At 42.0% G+C, this 18,207-nt stretch overlaps 1 long non-coding RNA gene across 1 annotated transcript in view; it reads right to left on the bottom strand.

Annotated features, from left to right (window-relative positions):
• The window catches only part of LOC148481878 (uncharacterized), a 111,263-nt gene that overhangs the window by 92,195 nt on the left and 861 nt on the right, over window positions 1-18,207 (bottom strand). Inside the window, exon 2 of the long non-coding RNA XR_015871813.1 lies at window positions 16,637-16,774. This is a non-coding gene — a long non-coding RNA (uncharacterized LOC148481878). The remainder of the gene's footprint in view (window positions 1-16,636; window positions 16,775-18,207) is intronic.

Raw genomic sequence — 18,207 nt, 5'->3', positions numbered from 1 at the left:
ATACAACTGTAATATATTGAAGAGCCATATTAATGATTTAATATCCAAAATTACTACACAGTAGATTACACAAAGTTTAATGATACCTCTATTAATTAAAAAATATGAATAAATAAAATAAACATAGAAAGTGCAAGGATATTAAAAAAGGGACAAAGTTGCAAGTGTAGCAACTAATACCAGGTAGAAGGCCTTCAACTGTGAAAATATAAAACAAATAGAGAGCTAAAAAATTAATTCAATACAGAATGTTGCAATTCATAGCAGTCACTTCTGAGTAAAAAAAACTTCTGTTTGAAAGTATCAATGTGGTCCCCACAATGAGGGATTCACTGTAGCCACTTGGCAGTCAGCATATAGAGTCATAGGGGAAAATTTACTAAGAATTGAGATAGGTCAAGATGACTATCTCGGGTGATTTATTTATATTTTTCCTGCTTGCAAATTAACTAAAGGTAAAATCGGCTGAGTTAGAGAGAGATTTCTCTCATCTCACTCGTAAAACTCAGGTGAGATAGCAATATAGAATCAAAACACCATTGGGCCAAATCAGAAGTACTTATCACCTAAAACATACATGTCTTAAATTTACCCAGAATCAGGAAAACAACCTCAGGTGAGATAGGAGCAAACTCTCTGTCAAAATAACTCTCAACCCCCTGAGCTGCGAGATGGTCAGAAACATACATAAATCATTGTGATTTGTGTATGTTTCTTTCTGTAAATGGTTAAAATAGTATTAATTTGAAGAAAAAAAATGACCTGAGGTCCCACCCAAAAACACTAACCAGCCCCGGACTTGGCAACTAGTCCTAGTTCTTAACATTACAGGGAACAAAATGTGTAGAGTTCCACTGTAATTTAAAAACCAGCACCAGGTACCAGGGACAGAGCTGGTTTTAAATATATGGAGAAAAAGTTGACGTGAGGTACCCCGTATATTTAAAACCAACCCTGGACTCTTTCTAACTGGGGACTGATGCCACAGCCAGGGGTGCCCTTTCACCGGGCCTCCCAGCCGCAGCATCAGCCCTGACCATTAGTCAGCCCAGAACAGGGATCCCTGGGGACTTGGGGACCCTCCCAATAAAGTGGTCACTCTCTCCAGGGCACCCCTAGCCTAGGCTGATAGCCCAGGGAAATCCCCGCCACACGTGGGTGGTGGGTGGCGGGTTGCTAGTGTTAGGTGTAGTGTAAAAATTAGAATTTTCATCATTGTCTTTACAGTGGAACTATAGGTCCCAGCAAGCCTCCCCCGCATGCTGGTACTTGGAGAACCACAAGTACCAGCATGTGGGGCATTAAGGGCCCACTGGTACCTGTAGTTCACCTGTAAAGAAATGGTTAATAAAACACACAACACACCATGAAAATAAAGCTTTATTGCATCCATAAACACACTTACACATACTCACCTGTTCATGTCCCCTTGTCAACGTAAAGTATCCCAATGAAGTACCGCTTAAAAAAGATCCAATACTCACCTTTATATCCCACGATGTTCTCCGCAGAAATCCAATATGGGCTCTGGATACACTGTAACAACATGTTTCTACATGCTGTTACAGTGCGCTAAAGTCAGCTCGTGAGAAAGAGTTGACATTAGTCCCAGACTGCCAGCCAATCAGCAGTGGCTAACATTAGCGGCCGCTCATTGGCTGGGACCCACGTGGAGGAGTCACTCATTGGCTAAGTCCATGTGGGTCCCAGCCAATGAGCGGCTGCTAATGTAAGCCGCTGCTGATTGGCTGATGTTCCGGCAATAATGAAAGCTCAAGCCCTGAGTTCTCATTATTGTTACTGTATCAACAGGGCCGGTGCAAGGTTTCTCAGCACCCTAGGCAAAATTTCAGCCTACTCTCCACCTCCCCCCAGCCTATCCCTAACCTTAAGCATCCACAGCATGTCGACATTTCATGTGGTGACAGTTCCAATATCGACATTGTGAACATATTGACATTCTGAGGATGTCAACTTGTTGCCCTCCCCCACTTGTCAGCACTGCCAGCACTGCTGGTGTCCTTTTATTGGGGGGGTCCCCAACTCCCCAGGGATCCCTATCCTGGGATAACTAACGGTCAGGGCTGACGCTGTGCCTGGGGGGCCCGGTGAAAGGGCACCCCTGGCTGTGGCATCAGTCCCCCATTAGAAAGGGTCCAGCGCTAGTTTTAAATATACGGGCTACCTCACTTCAATTTTTTTCTCCATATATTTAAAACCTGCTCTGTCCCTGCTGCCTGGTGCTGGTCCTCATATTACAGTGGAACTCTACACATTTTTTTCCCTGTAATTTTAAGAACCAGGACTAGCTGGCATGTCCGGGGCTGGTTAGTGTTTTTGGGGGGGACCTCAAATATAATATATAAAAAAATATATTTATCTATTTTTTACAAGTCTTAACACACAAGCAGCAAGCACATATCTCACTGATATGTGCTGGCTGCTAGCTCGGGAGAGATTTGCACAGAGAAAACACTGCAATCTCAGGTGAGTAATCTCCTGCAAAATGAGTTACTCGGGAGAGATATCTCGTTCTGCTTCACCATCGGCAAACCCGTTTAGCCTCAAATCGCCTGTTGGTATATTTGGAACAAAAAAAGGGATTAAATCACCTGAGTACCAGCGAGATAAATCACTTTGAAAATCGGGACTTGCTGAACCGTCTCCCATGTACAGAGTATAGGGAGACCCTATGTAATTTTTTCCCTGTACTTAGTCAACCAGACCTGGGTTTGAACAGTCCAGGGCTGGTTCTGTTTTGGGGGGGAGACCTCACGTAATTTTTTTTTAAGTTTTAACTCTTTATTTACTTTTTACAGTCAGATACATGCAGGCATCTCACTGATGTCTGCATGTATCTGTGTGAGAACTAACTGCTCATGCTGAAAGTGAAAGCATGAAGCAGTTCTATGCTGTCGGGGATTTGCAGTTCTTTTTGTAAATCGAAAAACAAATCGAATTCTAGTAAATCTGGCAAAATCACTGGTTTTGCAACATTCGATTTGAGTCGGTTTGAGAAGAGTTAAATCACTCTTCAAATCGACCTACAAATCAAGCTTTGATAAATGTACCCCTTAGTCTCCAGAACAAAAAAATTTCACCCCACTCTCTAAGAACATACTGTACTGGTAGGTTAAATGGCTGTTCAATAAACTGAATCCTGGTGTGTGTGAATTTAGACTGTAAGCTTCATTATAGCACATTGAAAATCACACCATAACATTTGCAGCCTTTGAAATCCCTGAAGTTAACACTATTTTTCTCATTCACATAGTAGAAATGAGGGTTGTCATCTGCTCCATAAAATACACAGGACAGAAACTGTAGAAGTGTTCTATAAAAGTGTCAACCGTCCCCTTTATTCATTTATACATTGATTATGTTCTCCTAAGCTACAGTACTTATCAGGTCATCTTTATGTCAGGAGAGTTAGGGGTCATAGCAACTGTCTTTATTATGTGTCACTTTTATTTGAAGCTCTTTTTTTAATACAATGTTTGACGTGTGCTTTCCCACAGAAGTGCTAATGAAAGGTGCAAGGCTATGCCTCTGTTTGATGCTACAGAAACAGATAATAATTATTGTTAGTACAATTATAGAGTACTTTACAACACTTTCAGGAATTAGGTAGTGGTGAATGTCATAGTAAATACCATAGAGTAGCATTCAATATACCTACATTTACAATAATTAGAGGCAACTCTTTATTATAAAGCATTGTAGCTAACCATTAAGAGACAGAGATTATTTAACATAATATGATTAAGCCACAATCATTTTTACAATCTGTTAGAAAGCAAGTTAGAGTTGTTATATTTTGTTCCTGTTCTGTCTTCCTATGTGGTCAACTGAAAGAGCTGTTTCTCCTGTATTAACAAAACCTACATGTTCCTACCCAGATATTCAGGTGCTGCGGCTTGCATTAACATCAAATGACTATACTTCTGTGCTACTGGAGACACCTAAATCTACACATCTGCGGTACTATTGCTATAGAACTGTGCAATATTACTGTTGCCATGGTAACGTACAATCACTCTGTTGGATATCCCCTAAATTGACACAGCTGCAGGGGTTCCACTTTCTCAGAGCACATTAGCACCTGCCAAATCTGAAATCACTCAAGACCGGACTGAAAGGCACCAACTGCTGCTCCTCCTAACAAATATATTATTCACGGAGCAGGAGAGATTTGTTGACTTTCTAGATGTGGCTTTTGAGAAAATGTGTGTGTGCTAACGGCAAACTGTGTGGTTTTTTTTTGCATTGTGTTGTTAATATGCATTCACACTTTCCAATATTATAAATATGTAATGCACATAAAATATATAGTTAAAAAATATTATTATTTTGTAATACCACTATTTTTGCAACAATACCTCTATGGTAGTATAATGTGTAATACAGTGTTACTACTCAATTACGTATAGTGGGCTGCACGAATTGAAAAGGAATCCCATCCGTGATGCGGTACATCCCGCCTCTCATCGGGTACAATTACCGTGATATGTACCAAGAATATCGCAAAGAACAGCTCTCCCGATAAGAGCTGTCCTTTGCGATGCCCCCTGGATAGAGAGACTTCCGGGTTTAACACCCAAAAGTTAGTATAGCGTCCTTATGCGCATGCACAGCAGGCCACTAACCGCGGGGGATGCTAGGAAGGATCCAATCAGATCCCTGTTAGGGGAGGCATCCCAAAAAGAAGCCCATAGGCTTCTATTGAGCAATGCCACCAGAAGATGGTGTTGCCCACCGGGTTGAAGCACCGCAATGCATCGCATTCCGGTGCTTGATACTTATGGAAAATGCAGTGAAACCCCCAAAAACTTAATTTTCAGGGGTTTTACCACATTTTCCCCTTTAGTACACCCCACCCATAATAACTTATAAAGGTATGCTTTTACAAACGCACTTGCATGACAGCTAGATAGTCTGGGTATTGCATGTTTGAGTTCAGTTTAAAATCATAGCAGTTCCCATAACCCTCTCCCTTCTTATCTCAAAAGATAAATCTTGGCAGATAGGACACAGTACTTACAGTACTTTTGTGTTGCAGCCATGCTGCAACTTTCTGCAGAGCAGTTATACATTACTGTTGCAGAGAGGTGTAACAATAATAACACATCAACAACTGAGTTCCACTTTTTGATTTCTTATATCAGTTAGTGAAAGGCAATAGAAAGCAGCTATATCATCCATAATACCCCTTTGCACATGTACAGTAACCCCACTTGCTGAGGAACCGAAAGGGAGTGTGAAAGGGAAGGAGGGTTATTGATCCCTGCTGTGGTCAGGATCAACTGTGCTACTGTGGGGAAGAAGCTAGCGGAGAGAGGAGATGATGTTGCCATGGTAGCAGGACGCTACAGTACCTGAGCAGACCTGGATTTGGCTCGTGGATGGAGGACAGGACCAGAAAGACTTGCACTGCATGCAGAAACAACATGAGCCAATGCCTAAAAATAGCAGGCGAGAGATCTGAGGTGAGTTCTGTAAAAGTCGACGGGTCAACTAATGAGGTCCATTATCCTACCTGACACTGCTGAGGAGACATAGGTAGCAGAAAAGAGGGTAGAACAGTGACTTTCCCATTCTGAAGGTGTTAATTGGTCACCTAATCACTCTGGGAAATGACGAGAGAGGCATCATATTAGTGAGTAGGATTAGGTACCTACAACTTCACCCAAGAGTTTTTATTTTTTCATTTCTGATGCCTGTAGTCTTAAGTGAGAAGTGATGGCAGCCACCGTATAAGGTTAGTGGGTAAATCCCTTGCACTGAAGCTGTGAATATATCACTGTAAGTAAGAAGGAAAAGCACATTTTGCAAATCCTTATAGCAGATCCAGAATTGATTCAATTTATGTTAAAGTACCGCTCAACAGTCTGCTCATTCCTACTGAACTTGTGGACTTTTAAAGATATCGACTATCAAGTTTGTAACCACAGAGGGAATTCCCTAGAAAACAACACCAATTCGAACATTGGTAGAAAAGTTATCACTGCCATACTTATTTTTTCATAAAGTGCACCAACATAGTCTCGGCTCCTTTTAATTACATGGACTGACCTGTTTATTACTTAAATATAAATATTTAGCAGATCTAATATACAGTTAAGTGTTAGTATGTGTATGTTTGTGGTGGATGAATGCATATACTGTTATATGATATAGAATCTGTTTCGATAGCACAAAAGCTGGTAGAAGCAATTCATTTTAGGCTAATCTCTATGATACTCCTGGTTAAGTAAATTGTTAGTTTTTAATTTGTAGGTAGGTAGGGATAGAACCTGCACTAGAGCCAAAAAACAATCTATAATAGCCAGCAGGAAAGAGAGCAAATGTATCCCTACTGTATATTGCTGGTTTTACGTGAGAGACACAGAAATTCTCAAATGCCAACTATTGTCAATTTATTACAAACAAAATTAATTTATTATTATTTACTTACAGTAGTTGGCGGTGTTCCCCTAAGTAAGAGAAATAACACATGTTTGTGAGGAGAGATAGAAGACTCGTTGTTAGGGGCACCATTATGTAGTTTTTAATTTGCAAAGTTGAATCTGTACTCCGTGGTACATTTTTACTGCTAATTGGTCTTTTTAGGAGGGCTTGATTAATAATGCTGCTGTGAAAATCTATTGCTTCAATCTAATTTATATGTTTTCAGTGAAATGACTATAAATTTAGCACACCATATAGGGTGTACACTTCACTTTGTTTTTTAATCCATAATTAAATCCACCCAATAAGGTTTAATTGTTTGTACCCTTTATTTACCTGGTATTTCAAAGAGAAGTTACAGGTTAGGGTCTATGTAGTAGATGATAGGAGTCTCCCGATCTGACACTTGACAGAGGTTCCCTATCACTAATACCAGATACAGGTGAGCGGGTGTTAGACACAGATTGCATACAGAAGTCATTGTAATATCACACAGGCACTCAAAGTGCATGGCATTGGCAACACCTTTAAAGTAAATCCATGTACATTATACCTCCCATAGGCTACATGGGAGGTATAGCCTGAATTGTATGGAAAGTCTTTTGGTTCCTCTTATGTATGCAGATGTTTTGGGAGAAATAAAGAATTACAATAGTCTGCTTCCTACTCATTTCAGGGGTGGACAGCTTTGAATGTACATTGTGCCAGAACAATACAGTAAGAGTCCATCCATGTTATTTATGAATTTGAAGACTTACACAGGCTAGGCCAGGGAATCTATACATTCATGATTTCACCTGCATTTTCTTCTGGATTCCCGTGTTTAATAGATTGCAGTGCACGGTTTGCCGATTTTTCTTTTGGTCCAGCAGGAATATAGTAATACTGTATAAACACCTGGGTCTCACCCAAAGCACACTCTACTGTAATGAATAGTTATTTAGCCTATACAGAACCATATTACAAAATGCATTACAGAGAATATTTAATTATTCACATCAGCCCCTGCCCCAGTAGAGCTTACAATCTATTTCCGCTACCACACAGATGCACACACATTAAAGTTACTTTCATCAAAAGCTTATTAACCTACCAGGATGTCTTTAGAGTGTAGCAGGAAACTGGAGCATTTGTAGGAAGCCAGTACAAACACAGTGAGAATATAAAAAACCTCCGCAAACAGCATATGCTTGCATATAAATGACCAGATGTTTCTAGTCATTTAAAGGGGCCTATTTATCAAATAACCTCAAAATTAAAGATTTTCTATCCCTGCTCAGTGCAGTGTTAAATAGTCTTTTTTTGGTCTATCCTGGGTAACTGAGTGATACTAAGCTCCTTGGCAATACTGGCATGCAGCAGCAAGCATAGACTCACCATATCAACATCAGGATCCCTTTTGTGTATGCATGACCAAGCATTGGAGGGACCCCAGGCTCAGACTGGGCCAGCAGGGGGATAGGGGTAATTTTTCAGTGGGCCTCACTATTCAAGGTCCCACCCCTTTCTGTGAGGGAGCGGGGCTTAGCGGGCCATGATGTGGTGGTGGGGGGCGGGGGGGTTTGTGGGACACTGTCCAGCATGTTCTGGCTTTGACAGAACCCAAGGGCCCACTGGTGAACTTTAGTGGCAGCTGGTTCCTACTCTGAAGAACCAGCACCTGAGCTGTGGATGCCCAAGTACTCCCTACCCTCCCTGCCTGTCACCGAGTCCTCACCCCCTCCTCTTCTCTACCCTATCTGTCTATTCTACTAATCCCCCTATGCCTGCCAGAGACTCCACTTCCTCAACCAGAGTCTCCGCCCTTTCCTTTCCTGTAGCCTGTATTTGTATATTCCTTTCTTGTCACAAAGGGGCATTGCAGATGCAGGACATTCTGGAACTACACAGGGTTCAGACAAATCTTCCCTCTGGACAGGTTCGGTAAGTGCGTGCCAGTGGAGGTGTAGAAATATTTTAATGTTATCTAGGGGGGTGGTATATTTATACAATGGGGAAGGGTGTATTTGTTGTTTCTGGGGACATTAATATGTGTTTTAAAGCTGTCTGTGGTGGGGGTGGTGTAATAATGTTTTGTGTGTGTGTATGGGGGGTACTCATATTACCTGTGTTATACTATATGTGGGTCACTTATGGGCTATGCATTATATGGCAGTCACTGTGATGCTATCTATATATATGTGATCAATGCAATGTGCTCTGTAATATAGGGTGGACAGTGCAATGCTACCTGTATTATATGGTGATAACTTCAATGCTCTCTGTATTATATGGTGGTCACTGCAATGCCCTCTATATTATATGGCAGTCACTGCAATGCTCTCTATATTATATGGCTGTCACTGTTATGCTACGTGTATTATATGGCGATCACTGCGATGCTCTCTTTATTATATGGTGGTCACTGAAATGCTCTCTATTATATGGTAGACACTGCAACACTCTCTGCATTATACAGTGGTCACTGTGATGCTCTCTGTGTTATATGGCAATCACTGTGATGTTCTCTGATGTTCTCTGTATTATATTCTCTGTATTAAATGGCCGGCACTGTAATTATCTCTGTATTATATGGCGGTAACTGCAACATTCTCTGTATTATATGGCGGTCACTGAAATGCTCTCTATATTATATGGTGGCCAATGCAATGCTCCCTGTATTATATGGCAGTCACTGCAATACTCCTTGTACTATATGATGATCACTGTAATTCAGTGGCATCGGAAAGATTTTATGTTGGGGGCAACATAAAATTGTTCCAATGCCCATGTGCCCCCGCTCCCTATCACTCTCTTACCTGTTGCTGGGGCTGCACACACAGGGACTGTAGCAGCGGCTCGGGACGTTAAGAGGATGTGCTTTATAGCAATAGGCTGCACAGCCTCTGCACTGCACAGAGGAGCAGATGTAATGTATGGTCTTTTAACTGAAAGACCGCACATTACACCTCTTTCTCTGTGCGGTGCCAGGGCCATGCAGCCTATTGCTATAAAGCACAGCCCCTGACCATCCACAGCCACCGCACCTTTCAAATGTTTGGGGGGCGAGCCGTACCCTTGCCCCTCCCCCGTTCTGATGCCCATGCTGTAATTCTCTCTGTAATATTTGGCAGTCACTGCAATGCTCTCTGCATTATATTACAGGCATTGCAACACTCCCTGAATTACATAACTGTCACTGTGACGCTTCCTGCATTATATGGCAGTCACTGTAACACTCTGTATAATATTGTAGGAATTGCAATGCTTTATACCATACTCCCTCAATCGGCTGGCCATACCTCTTCAGCTTTGCGCCACCTCCCTTCAGTTGGCCCCTACTGTTGCATGCCCCAAGCCAACACTGAGGGTCTCACATGCGCTCTGCACAGTGTTGGGCTTCCAAGTGCAGACTGCATAAATAATAAAAATGTAAAATAATAAAAATTTGTAATAAATATAGTTTTAATAGGTAAAAATGCTTTATTTTAATTCCTTATGTACTGAATCTGCTATTACTATCCTGATATGGTGCTAGCACATGGGGGACAGCCAGATTTGTAATTTTAAGTACAGTATATGGTTGGCAGTGCCGGCGCTAGGTGTCTCGGCACCCAGCGCCATCCTATGCTCTCCTTCCGCCCCTTCCTTCACTGCGCCCTCCCACTGAGATTAATAATTACGGCAGCGGGTGGGAGGTGGGCGGGAATCTTTTACACCCGGACCCCGGCGCCCTTGTGCGGCCGCATGCTCAGAGTGTGCCTGGAGCCTGCCATGATGGTTGGTATTGCATGAAGGCCCTTGTGATGGCCACAACCAGCGGTATATGGTGATGGCCGTCGCAGGCTGTGGGAAATGACAATTATGGAAATCCTGAATTTGTAGAAATTGCCATATATCCTGGATTAATGGCAGCATTGTATCGCATCACCATTTCCGTAAAACATATGGGAATGTTGTGATTGTGCTATTTATAAAGTCCTTTTTGATAAGCGGCAATAAGGAATGTTACCCTTAGGCTCCGACGAAACCACCTCTTGGTGCACTACCCTCGAATCATAGCAATAATATATATATTTGGTAATGGAGGGAACTTTCCTAAAAATTCTTTTATGAGGCGTATACTGTATTGCCAGTAATGTGCTAATCTTGTGTATTGTATTAGAAATAAATTTAAAATGCCTGCAATTTTATAAATTCAGATGTGGTGGAAAAAAAGTCATATGATTTCACTGAGCATCCAAATATTTGAAGGTCTGAGCATTTAAAAATCTGAAATAAACATCAAGTGGAATAGTTTGTAAATGTAATGTCTGCGCAGGGCAATGTAAGCTGAGTTGTTTCACATATCTCAATTATTACAAGGCCTTGATTTGAAGAAACGCTGTAGATTTCAACACAGTCATAAATATCAAATAATGAATACGGAAATGTTTCTGTTTCCTAAGCAACCTTTATCAGAACATAAATGTTTATGCAGGTTATTAAATATTCATTGCAGGTTCTAAGGGATATGCACCAATACAAATTGAGGACCTTCAAAACAAATTAATTGAAGCAAATTGGATACTCTAATGAATAAAGATTGCTAACTAATTGTTGAAGCTGAATGTCTTTGTTGGGGCATAGTATGGCATGTAGCATGAATCAAAGTCATATTGTTTTCATAATAACTACTTTCATTTTTCAATGATCAAATAATTAACAGGGGCGAGTGTGTGGTAATTTAAGAAGGACAGAAAAGAGGACTGACGCAGATAGTAGGAAGACAGACAGCTGATCAAGTTCATATGTCCATCATCTTATTATCAAGCTAGAGATGCACAATACACTGTAACACCTCTCTGCTAGCAAAGGGTTTGTCTTATGATTAGAGACTGCTGGATAAATTAACTTGTTTAGTAGCGCACATACTCAGTCTGCATTTAATACAGCCACAAATATCTCAAAACCAGTTACATTCAACAAAGAACGACCATTAATTAGAGATTCCAAAAAGCAAATCATTCATAAGTGCAGAATTCTATGAAAATGAGCATTCTCAGTTAAAGATTGCCAGTGGCAAAACAAGGGACTGTTATGATCAGGACATTAGAACAAATTCAATTTAAAAAATCTTGACCACTCACAGACATGTATGCAAAAAATAAAGAGCATTTGAGCATTTGAGTGCAATCTATCTTGCTCCATATACCACATCCCTCCCATGGCAGTTGCTCATAAATTGGAGTGTTATATATGAACACACCAGCAGATGACTCATACTATGAACAGCCCAGTTGCTAAAACAGAGGTGTTGGTTTAATAAAGATAAAGTAGGTACAGCTGTACTCACTGTTATACACACTGGTAAATGAAGTGAAACTTGAGCGAAGCAGGGTTGTACACAGCTCACCAGCCGGTGAGGTACAGGGATGCTGTAACAGCTTTATGCAGGTATACACTGGGGTCTCTCACATCGAGCTAAGTGGCAGACATCTGTCTCCTACCATGTCAGTCACTCAAACATGGGGTAAGTGTGTGTAATGTGCCCCAAATACTCCAGTGGGTATTTGCACAAGGCAAAAAAAGGGAAGTTCCAAAGTTCCACTTTTGGCTCAAATGTCATTAGTTTGGTGGAAAACAACACAGTTAACAGTACAGCGAGGGGAATAGAAATAATTATTTTTTCTACATATAGATATATAGATTTTAAGTCCCTCTTTTATAATCATGGTTGATACAAACAAAATATTGATATTCATCATCTACTATACCTGTATAGCTAGATATGTTCTCCTACCCTGATAAGTGATATTAAAACCACTATTTGGCTAGGCAAATATTCAAAGGCTTCTATTATTTAAATAAATAAATAAAGACATACAAACTTTTATATTGGAAATTTATGTAATAAAATTAAAAATATTATTGCCTGTTAAGGGATTTTGATTTGGTGGGAGCAGAGTAGGCAAATACGGTAATTGCCATACCTGCCAAACATCCTATTACAAGTTGCGGTCATGACATGTTTCCTTCCAGTGATTTACCTCCTTCTGGCGGTGCTGTTCTAGTTAAGTTGGTTGCTAGGCGATCTGGACACCGCAGGATGTCATGTGTTATCCACACCACAGCATGACTGGTTCCTTCCCCTATTTATGCGCACTGACGCTTTGCCGCCTTGCTGACTATAGCATTCCTTGTGGATCACTCAGCTCTGCTGCATGGTCAGCATTCCTGTAGCTTTTCTCCTTTGGTATTGTATCCAGTGATATTGGCTTCCCAGCCACACCATCAGCTCTCAAGCTGCTAACGGCTTTGTTGCCGCTCCACCGGCTTTCCAGCTGCACCATCAGCTCTCCAGCTGCTACCGGCTTCCCAGCCACACCATCAGCTCCCAAGCTACCACCAGCTTCATTGCCACATCACCGGCTCACAAGCCACACTACTGGCTCTCAAAGCCGCAATTCACCACCGGCTCACAAGCCACACCACTGACTCTCAAAGCCGTATCTCACCACCAGCTCATAAGCTCTACAACCAGCTCTCAAGGCCGCATCTCACTACCGGCTCACAAGCCACATGACTGGCTCTCAAAGCCGCATCTCACCACCCAGATAAGTGATATTAAAACCACTATTTGGCTAGGCAAATATTCAAAGGCTTCTATTATTTAAATAAATAACTAAAGATATACAAACTTTTATATTGGCAATTTATGTAATAAAATATTAAAATATTATTGCTTGTTAAGGGATTTTGATTTGGTGGGAGCAGAGTAGGCAAATACAGTAATTGCCATACCTGCCAAACATCCTGTTACAAGTCGCGGTCATGACTTGTTTCCTTCCAGCAATTTACCTCCTTCTGGTGGTGCTGTTCTAGTTCCGTCAGTTGCTAGGAGATCTGGACACTGCAGGATGTCATGTGTTATCCACACCATAGCATGATTGGCTCCTTACCCTATTTATGCACGCTGACCCTTTGCCTCCTCGCCGACTATAGTGTTCCTTGTGGATTTCTCAGCTCTACTGCATGGTCAGCATTCCTGTAGCTTTTCTCCTTTGGTATTATATCAAACGACATCGACTTCCCAGCCACACCCTCAGCTCTCAAGCTGCTACCGTCTTCGTGGCCGCTCCATCAGCTTCACAGCAGCACCATCAGCTCCAAAGCTGCTACCGGCATTGTTGCCGCTCCATCGGCTTCCCAGCCACACCATCAGCTCTCAAGCTGCTACTGGCTTCGTTGCCACCCCATCAGCTTTCCAGCTGCACCATCAGCTCCCAAGCTACCACCAGCTTTGTTGCCGCATCACCGGCTCACAAGCCACACTACTGGCTCTCAAAGCCGCATTTCACCACTGGCTCACAAGCCACACCACTGGCTCTCAAAGCCGCATCTCACCATGAGCTCCTAAGCTGCTACCGGCTTTGTTACCACCCCATCGGCTTCCCAGCCACACCATCAGCTCCCAAGCTACCACCAGCTTTCTTGCCACATCACCAGCTCACAAGCCACACTATTGGCTCTCAAAGCCGCATTTCACCACCGGATCACAAGCCACACCACTGGCTCTCAAAGCCATATCTCACTACCAGCTCACAAGCCGCACTACCAACTCTCAAAGCCACATCTCACCACCGGCTCACTAGCCACACTGCCAGCTCTAAGCCACATCTCTCCACCAGCTTTCCAGCCACACTACTGTCTCTCAAAGCTGTATCTCACCATTGGCTCTCCAGCCACACTACTGGCTCTTCAGCCACAGTACTGGCTCAAAGCTGCATCTCACCACCGGTTCACAAGCCGCACTACCAGCTCTAAGCCACATCTCACCACCAGCTCTCCAGCAACACTACTGGCTCTCCAGCCACACTACCGGCTCCCAAAACCACATCACTGGTCTTCAAGCCACTGCATCAACCTTTCAAACTGTACTACTGGCTTTAGCTGCACCTTCAGCTTCTTAGCCATACTACGAACTTATCTCCCAGTTTCCAGTATATTCTGCTGTTCTCTGGTTTCTGAAGGTAACCAGTTTAAACCTCTACTACTTTGAGTATCAAGTCCAGGTGGCCACTTAAGTACCTGAGAACATCTTCCAGTTCTAAGGGAACAGCGGGTCGCTGTTAGTGGCGGAAGACATCACTAGCCTGGATTCTACAGGTTTACATGGAACAACCTAGTAATCTGTAACACATACATTCCAGACCGATAGCAGCCTGTGTGATAATTGGTTGGTAGATGTTGGGTTTCTGCCATACTGTACACTGAATGGTGATTTGCTGTAGAAATTCAATACAAGATACTAAAAAGTATGTTGATAGCAGCTGCCAGACCAGGTTGAAGGACTTAGAAAGTAAAGTCTCTTTGTTGGGGCACTCTTGTGTTAGTGCATTTGTATAAATAAGATTTAAATTTTATTAGTAAAATTAATAAAAGTTATATCTTAATTACACAAATACACTAACACAAAAGTGCCCCAACAAACAGAGTCTACTATCTTTTTTGTAACTATTTGGTTAATTTGTCCTTGACTCTGCAGAGCACCACCAACCAGGAATATTACCTGTACCTTAGGGGAAATAAATTATGTTGGTTTGTTAACTATTGTAACCCATTTACGAATTTAGTTTCTGTGCAGAATTCTTTTCATACATTAGCCTATTAATCAGGTTGGAGGACTTGCAAGATAAAAATGGATGGGTAGCGAGAATATTCTGGACTTGGCTGGAAAAAAGGCTGAGAAGCAAGGGTCATTTAGTACAAATATCTTTTGCCTAGTATAGCTTTACATATCACCCCCTAGTAGTAGAGCTGTGCATATTTGGCTTGATATTAGATATGGTTGTACGAAACCCAGTATGGTTGTATGGGAGCCAAGCTTTTAAAATGATCTTGTATCACATTCCACCATACAACCCCAACATGTTATGCACAGAAATATCTGTGGGCAGCAATGGCGGCTCCTACCTTTTTACTATGTGAGGGCGGCACACAGTCCCTATTCAATGCACATAAAAAGGAACAGAAAAATAAATCTGCAGCCCCAGGAAGCTGAATAAGGCTGCCGTAAAAAAAAATCAGAAATGGCTTCCTGTTGGTAGTGCTTTCTTCTAATGACATTCTGGACTGGAGTTATCAGGGGAAGAAAACACCTCCCTCTGGGACTGCCTGTCTGACGTGTGATTAACAGAAAACACTTTCAATGGGAAGTCACTGCTTCTAAGTCACATAAAGGGTGACTGGGGGATCACAGGAGAGTGGCAGATTTTACTGGGGGGCTGCAGCACTGCAGCCCCTAGGTAAAATCCACCACTGGCGGCAGCACACATATTGGGGTTATCGAGCATCAACAGCACCCAAAGAGCTGGCTTCAATGCTGTATGATCTATGCAGACTTTGGTGTGTTACTGTATAAATAAAGATTTACTATAAAAAAATGCATGGGGATACTTCACTCGGATCGCAGATACATGCAGGAGGTGTATATTTTCTACAGACACCTCCTGCTGCATTTACATATTAGTTGGATGATATTACACAGCCGCTTCCCTGCAGCTGTGCAACACCGTCCACATCAGCATCAGGTCCAAAATCATTACTAAAGCTACGGTTTAGCTTTATATGTTAACAGTGAGTCCTGTATACAATAGTTCATTTCTGCTCTCCTTCTCTACAAATGACAAACTCCCTGTGCATTCTTAAAATGTGTTTAAAATGCACTACTGGATACAATAAATTGTAAACAAACACATACTTTCCTCTTGTTTCCAAACAGATCCAGTGCTTTCCGTGACACCATCAAAAGCACCAACTCCTACTGAAGGCCCTGGTCACTTTTTAGATATTTCACCACCAACTGCACACCACCAACCCCTCACCCCCAAGCACCCACGGCCATACCTGCTACCGATCCTTGGCCTCAATTTCTGCATCCTGTTGCTTCATTTGAGGACAAACAGGTAGAACTGATGAGGACTTAAATGCAGCAGTTAGGCCAAATCTATAGGCAAATGAGGAGGAGAACCCATACTTTGTCTGCCATTAATGTTAGCCGGAATAGGATGTGTTCAAGTGTAGATAATATAGTATGTCTCTGAACAGAATGCATGATTCAAACATTGGGATGCAAGAAGTCTTTTCTAGGATGCAAGAATCCCAAAACAATGCCCCAAGAGCTGTAAACACTAATGTACTTTAGGTACTCAAATGATTGCCCGCATACCTGAGACACATGCTAGTTCTTCAACAACCAGCACTCCACAGGCTAGTTAACCCCCAACATCACCACCCAGGTGTGGACTCTGCACAAGAGGTGGATATGCACGGAGAAACCCTGAAGGAATCCATCCAAGTCCATCTCCTAAAAGGAGAAAGTAAAAAATGCATTAGACATTTTATTTTGCCACATATATAGTTAGTTTGCTACATACCATATTGTTATTGTTGCCCTTCATATTTGTGTTGTAGAATGGGTGCACCATCTATGTTTCAGAAAGTACCTTGTACACTGATGATTATTTGAGAATTTCAAACATTTTTAAACAAACATCTGCTTCTTATTTACACATACTATATATAAATGCTTAACTATGTGTGACATTTCAAGATTTATGTTTTCACATTCACTTATTTAACAAACTGTGAAAAGAGAGGTTATTTCCAAATAACAGTAGTGCAACACTTCATTATGGGCCATTCACAGTTGCATTTAAAAAACACCACCTCCATATTAAGGGTGGTACAGTATTTTTGTTAACATATATACAGTAGTTGGACCATATGCATGATGACTTTAGACAATTGGGGCGGAATTCAATTGTTTCCAGCACCCTTCATGCCCGACGGAGCTATTCACTTGTTGCTACTGTCGGGCGCAATCAGCTGCCAGCGCTCCACTTTAGCTCGCAGCCCCAGGGGGTGCAAGCTGAAATGGGTGAAAAGTGACCGTTTGGACGCCCAAACGGCACTTTTCGTGATCGCGCCCAGCAGTTTGGTCGGGGGAAGCTGATTTATGTGGCTAAACGCAACCACTTTGGGCGGGATCAGCTCCAAAAGCAGTAACAATTGAATAGCGCCCCGCAATCTCCCATCACTTCAGGCGGGAAATCCAGACCGCAAAAACAATTGAGTACCGCCCTTGGTGTATATATAACTTCACATATGACACCTTAGTTAATGTTAAGATTTATTTACATACATAGGAAAAAATATTTGTCCTTTTAACTTACAATAACTTTAGCTAACTAAGCTTTTCCTCAACATCCTTGATGGTGCACCGTATGCTTACAGATGAAAAAGTTGTTGATGAGTAACTGTCTGACGTTCCGTGTTCTGAGAGTCACCTCAAGGTAACAAGACCTCTACCTTCTCACTGTCTTTTGCAAAATCTGGGGGAGGAGGCTGATTTAAGGCCAGATCATGCAATAGACAGCAGCAGAGCCTAATATTGGACATGTTACTGGGGATATATAACAGTAGATTTGTCAAGGAACCTAAACTTACATTTCAATAGGCCAAAAGTGCATTTTATCAATGATCTAGTAATCTGTGTGCCTCATTATACTAATGCTCAGCAGGAGACTGCAGAAATGCCAATGGAGTCAGGAGCCAGGAGCAACAGACATAGGGAAAATTTACTAAGCGGCAGGTTCTAAACCCCGGCGGTTTGGTAGTGGTTTCACGGCGGGTTCTAAACCCCAGGGTTTGGTGGAGGTTTGGTGACGGTTTCTAAATGACAGACCTGTTCTATTCTATTATAAATTTGTTTTGATGGCGGTTTTGCAGCTATTTTTC

The sequence above is a fragment of the Taudactylus pleione genome, unplaced genomic scaffold, assembly GCF_031769625.1.
Source record: "Taudactylus pleione unplaced genomic scaffold, aTauple2 ptg000556l, whole genome shotgun sequence".
Taxonomy (NCBI): Eukaryota; Metazoa; Chordata; class Amphibia; order Anura; family Myobatrachidae; genus Taudactylus; species Taudactylus pleione.
Note: the sequence above shows the minus strand (reverse complement) of the source record. Positions and strands in the feature narration are given on the sequence as shown.